The sequence below is a fragment of the Pongo pygmaeus genome, chromosome 13, assembly GCF_028885625.2.
Source record: "Pongo pygmaeus isolate AG05252 chromosome 13, NHGRI_mPonPyg2-v2.0_pri, whole genome shotgun sequence".
NCBI lineage: Eukaryota > Metazoa > Chordata > Mammalia > Primates > Hominidae > Pongo > Pongo pygmaeus.
In genome coordinates, this window is record NC_072386.2 from 25,962,675 (window position 1) to 25,968,692 (window position 6,018).

The following is a 6,018-nucleotide window of genomic DNA, read 5'->3' on the forward strand; positions in this document are numbered from 1 at the left end:
TCACTAAGATGAAGTGTCTTTGAAGCCAGCCAGCACACCTTCTCTTGTCAGAAATGCTTCTCGTCATGTATCATGTTTTTCACCATTTCAAAATTTTGAATACAAAACGGACAATAATTAGAGTTACCAATACCCTAAGAGAGAAATTATACTGGTAAAATATTTTGTGAGGTTTTTAGAAGACAGATAACAACTGTGAAAATAAATTTTCTTTAAATAATATATCAATTTGTACCAAGGAAAACATCCATTAACATGGTAAAAGCTTTTTACTTATTTATTTATTTATCTATTTACTGTAGTTTAATTCAAAGCCATACTTTTACTACTACAGCTCTCCATTGTCCTTGTTCAGCCTAGTAGTCTGACAAATCATTGTTAAATAAAATTAAAATATAAGACAAGATCCAGACAATCTGAAAGCTTCATTAAATTGCACATTCACATTTAATGTACAAAGCAATAAATTTATACAAATTGTAGTTATTTATTTCTTATAATAACTTGATGTGGAAGAGATCCAGCACTATATGAGAGAAAAAATAAATTTAAATATCTCTGTATAATAGGAAAAGAGATGTACCTAGTGACTGTATAACTGAATGGAATTACTTCTGATTTTTTTTCTCTATTTATATGTCGAAGCCTATCCTTAATATCTGCATCCAAGACTCATTTAACAAGTGTTACTGGCTTGAAGCTTGATGAAAATCCCCTCTCATACTCCAACTTTTAACATGAAAATGAAAGAATGGAAATCTAACATCAAAGGTGTGAATTTTACATTCCCAACTATGCACTTTGGGTTCAGTAAATAAAATAATTCTTTCTTGCCTTTGGAGATACTAGATTATGTGTCTATCTAAACATAAGGTAGAGGAAGTTCTTTCCTTTTGTATTGTTTTGTTTTCCTACACAAGCTGGTTCTCCATATTCTGTGATTCAGGGAGCATTGAACTCTAAATATAATCTGGGTAAACAGTAGGCAGGCAAGATAATAAAAATAGCATTCATGCCATTTGGTCTCACCAGGGACACTAAGTATATTTTCAATTAGGTATATATTTTTTAACTGATGCTATTTTCCAACCCTCCTCTTTCCAAACAACTAGGAAAGCTTTGCTAAATCCATCATTCATGTATTTATTTAAGAAAGGCTCACTCTTTGGGCACCTATCATTTAAGTGAGAAATGAAAAATCTGTATGGGAGATTTATAAGTAAATGAAACATAACCACTGATTTTAAGATTCTTAATACAGTAGCATAAAGTAAAGTAAATATAATGCAGTTTTAAGTAATGAAACAGGCCTAAAGTACTGAAGTAGAAACCATTGTTTATGGCTCAGAGGAACAGGAAATAATTCTCATAGGAAAGATACCCATGAGTAGGATTTCAGTTCCAAAAGAAAGACAATAGGAAGAATTACTTCCCAGAATTAGAAAATAGCATCAGAAAAAAATATTATTGAATTTTGTCTCCATATTTTGCAAACCTTTTTTGAGTCAAGGATTGATCATGATCTATTTCATCTGATACTTTGTGTGTGCATTGACTCACTTCTTCCATCATCTCTGGATGTTAGCTGTATTTCCATTTTATAGGAAAATGTGAAAGCCCTATTTATCCTTACATACATTGTCAATAACCAATTAATGTAAACTAACTAATGTAAGACTAGTGATCAGAACGAGACCTTGTACCTTCAAAATCCATCTTCCAAAAATCACGTTGCCTCTTGAAACTGGTAACTTTAAAGAGGGTACTATGGGAGTTATTTGCTGATCTTCTGAGGACATAAGGGTCACAAAGCCATTAAAAGTGGACTAGGTCACTAAAACAGAGACTATGTGAATGAGAAAATCTACTCAGAAGATACAAGTGTATTGTCCAGAGAAAAAAGAACTTTGAGTCATGTGCTAAAATCTTTGTGGGTCAATGTTAGAGTGGCTTGGAGATTGCTGGATAGTGTGAAAAATGATATGTAGTAAAGAAAGAGATCATAATCCTGGATTTTTAACAAGTTCAAAGGAAGAAGGCTAGTAGAGGGAGGCTGCTTTAGCATTTGCTTTGAAATAGAAAACAAAATGCCAAACTTCTCCAAGGAGAGTTGAAGAATAAAGGATTGAAAGGGGTTGATATGGTTTGGCTGTATCCCCACCCAAATCTCATCTTGAATTCCCACGTGTTGTGGGAGGGACATGGTGGGACATAATTGAATCACGGGGGCAGATCTTTTCTGGCTGTTCTCGTGATAGTGAGTAAGTCTCACGACATCTGATGGTTATTATAAGGGGGAGTTTTCCTGCACAAGCTCTCTTTGCCTGCTGCCATTCATGTAATACGTGATTTGCTCTTCCTTGCCTTCACCATGATTGTGAGGCTTCCCCAGCCACTTGGAACTGTAAGTCCAATTAAACCTCTTTCTTTTTTAAACTGCCCAGTCTCGGGTATGTCTTTATCAGCAGCATGAAAACAGACTAATACAGGGGTAGTGGTATAAAAGATATACATTTTTCAGGTGAGACACTATAAAATTTTATACTTCTTCCATATTATTTCTCTCTATACATCAAAAGCCCATTTCAAAAAGCAATTAATATTGTGTGTTTTAAGTATTTTAATAAGGAAGATTTATAAGAGGGAAAGGCTAATTAGTGTAAAACACATCAGGATAGTTGAATTCGAATCTTGATTACCATTATTTTTATCATTATTAATACTAGAATTACTCCTTGCATTATGTGTAGATGTTTTCACATATATGGATCAATTCTCTTTTACACATTAGTGATGATTGTAGCAGGCAATATACGAACATAAAATAAATAAAGCCAATTTTTGTTTATCTGAAACATTTTCAAAGGTAATATATTAAAACATCAATTTTTTATGAATCTACTCTATTTAGTAGAAAAAGAGTTAATGCTTCATATTGTTCACGCCCACCATATAATGATCATATGATCATGTCTAGTCTAATGTCTTTCAAGATGGATTCTAACTTGTTTTTACAGATAATTTAAATGATAGGTATAATGCAATTGCACATAATATTTAAAAATTGGTTAGCATGTTCTCTATGTAAGCATACATAAGTAAATAACTCTTAAGTATTAAAAATTATTAGACTTTTCATGGTCAGTATATTTACCATATGTATGGTATGTTCTCTATGTAAGCATACATAGGTAAATAATTCTTAAATATTAAAAATTATCAGACTTCTCATAGTCAGTACATTTACCATATGTAACTTCAAAGATACATTGCTTAAAATTAAATTAATCAAATAGATTAATAGGCATAACATCAATGACCAAATAAATCAAAGCAACAAAAATCACCTGGCCCTCTGAACACAACCCTCTTCTGGACAAGTAATCTGTCCCTTAACATGCCTTATACCTTGTATTTGACCACATATTCATTGAAAAGTATTAGGCTTACCTACTTGTTGTTGCTTAGTAACAAACATAAACCTGCTAAAGTTTTTAGTACAAAGTTGTACCATTATTATGATAGTAATGAATGTAATTTAACTTTTATACCTAAACATTATTTTTATTGACAGGAGATGAGATAATGCCTAAAATGGTAATGATGTTGCCATTTTTACAATAAAATCTTCTAAATGAGTTAATACTTTCAATTTGAGACTGAAAGTATTATTTCAGGTTTACGTGACAAGTAGAAAAATTCTTATTGTATAATATATCATTATCACTGCAGAAAGAAGAGCTTTTATAAACACAGCAGACAAATTAACACTACAACAGCAAATATGGCAAAAGGTATTGCTCACTCTTGTCATATTTACTAGATTTTTAGAGGCAAAGCAGGGAGCCACATTTGGATATGTAAGAATTAAATCCCAACATAATTTAAACAACCAACAATATCAATAATATTTATTGAAACTAGACACTGTTGTTGAATGGAGTCAATGTAATCCAAAACTTTTGGATAGGATTTAAAACAGTGGACAGTTTAGAATTCTAAATAAGGATGTACAATGGTGAGGAGGGGGTTTCACTTTATTCACAAGACAGAAAATAAGTCAGAGTGCTATTGGATTTATTATGTATTGTAGTTAATAAAACCTAGGGCATAAAAAAGAAAAAAAATACTTGGTAAGAAAAGTAACATACTTTTAGGAATTAGGAATCAGGATAAGTGTGTTGTAGTTCTAATCCTGCAAATAGTGACTTTGAGGAAATATGTCGTTCATATTCCTATTCATTTTCTTCATCTGTTTATTAGCAATAGAACTCCCACCCTAAATACATGATTTTCTGAACATTTTGAAGTTAGATAATACATGTGAAAGTGCCTTGTAAACCACAATGTGGTATACAGACATCTTACTATTAATAAGAAACACTTGCTACTGTGTTATTTGTAGGCTGCATATCAGAATTATCCATTTAAATATGACTCACCACTAAGTATAATGGCACTATTATGCTAAAACATGATACCTAATTACATAAATTCATTCAACCATGAAATTACTTTGTTAATACACAATGGAACAGATTTGTTATGTGTGTTCTTGCAAATGAATACATCTGTGTAAATAGTGACCTTCACTGGATACATTTCTGAAATTCTTTGTCTAATAAAATAGTATTTGCAGATATAACTCTCTTTATAATTTGTAAACACAATAACATTCCACTAATTTCACACCTGTGGTCAAGGAAAGTAATGATGAAACATGACATTATTAATGGAGAGCATAAAAAAGGAATGTAGATGTTGTTTATGTTGATTGAATAGCTACTTTTCTTTTACTTAAAATACTAGTATCAAACCATTAATGTAAAAAAAGATATTTAACGTGGTGCTCTTATTCTCTGTATTCTCTTGGATCTGCCTTTGAATTATTCCTTTAATTGCTTCACTGCCTCGGTGGAATGCTTTTATGTGCCAAAAACCTTTTTAAAACTACAGATAATGTTTAGGTAGATTGTGTAGAATGTAGTCTACCCAACACGAATCAATTTGGAGAATTCTCATTTAAATTAAAGAACACCAGCTATTATGAAATCCTTTAATTTTACTGTTTGCTCTCTCTATCTTTGCTTTCCAATGGAAATGACCATCTTTGAAGAAATTGTTTTTATTCAATTAAAATATTTACTCTCCTATAGTAGTCACTAGAAATTATGAGATAGCAAGAGAACATATTAAGAGTAGTTATCTCATCTTAGAAGTTGTGCAACTCATCTGTCAGAGCTAGAGTAATTTCTCTGTCTTTCATAGATAGGAATTTGTTTCTGTCTACCATGATAAGCAATATTGAGAAAAGATGAACATTGTTTTACTTCCTCTCAAATAGGTAATGAGTTTATAAGAAGAATGGACATATTTCAGTGACTAATTGTAAACAATATGTATGGAATCACTATGTTGTCTGCAATGATCCTAAGAATGTAGTAAATCTGAACAAAATGCTAATGTAAAAATGGAATTCTGGTTGTGGGAATTCATTAAACCTGGATAGGATTTGAGGAATGCTGAAAAAAGGCTTCAGCCTTTCCACATAGAAAAGGAAATAAGTGGGGGTAATCGTAAACAGCAGAATGAATGTCTGATTAGTAGGAAAAAATAATAAGTTTGCATTTAATTTGTTGGGAAGTGCCAGTTTTGAGACTCAGAGAAAAGAGTATAGAATTCAAGAGCACTTTAATTGGTCGTTGCATGTTTGCTGGCAAAAGAGACAGAAATGAAAGTTGTTTTAAAGGTAATGGGCTTTGCTAGCATGTGAAAGCTGGATATTCATCCTCATTATGATAATCATAGAAAATGTAATAGTTGGCTCCAAGGTCATCTCAAGCACTATTTAAAGTACCTCCATGTTTTATCTAATGAAGTATTGACATCAACACCATTAAAGAAATACTAAGTATTACCTATTTTTGCAGATGAAAAAAGAATTAGAAAAGCTGTATCAATTGCCTAGGGTCACAAAGTTAATGGTCTGTCCTCATAAGAACCCTATTCTCAATGAAT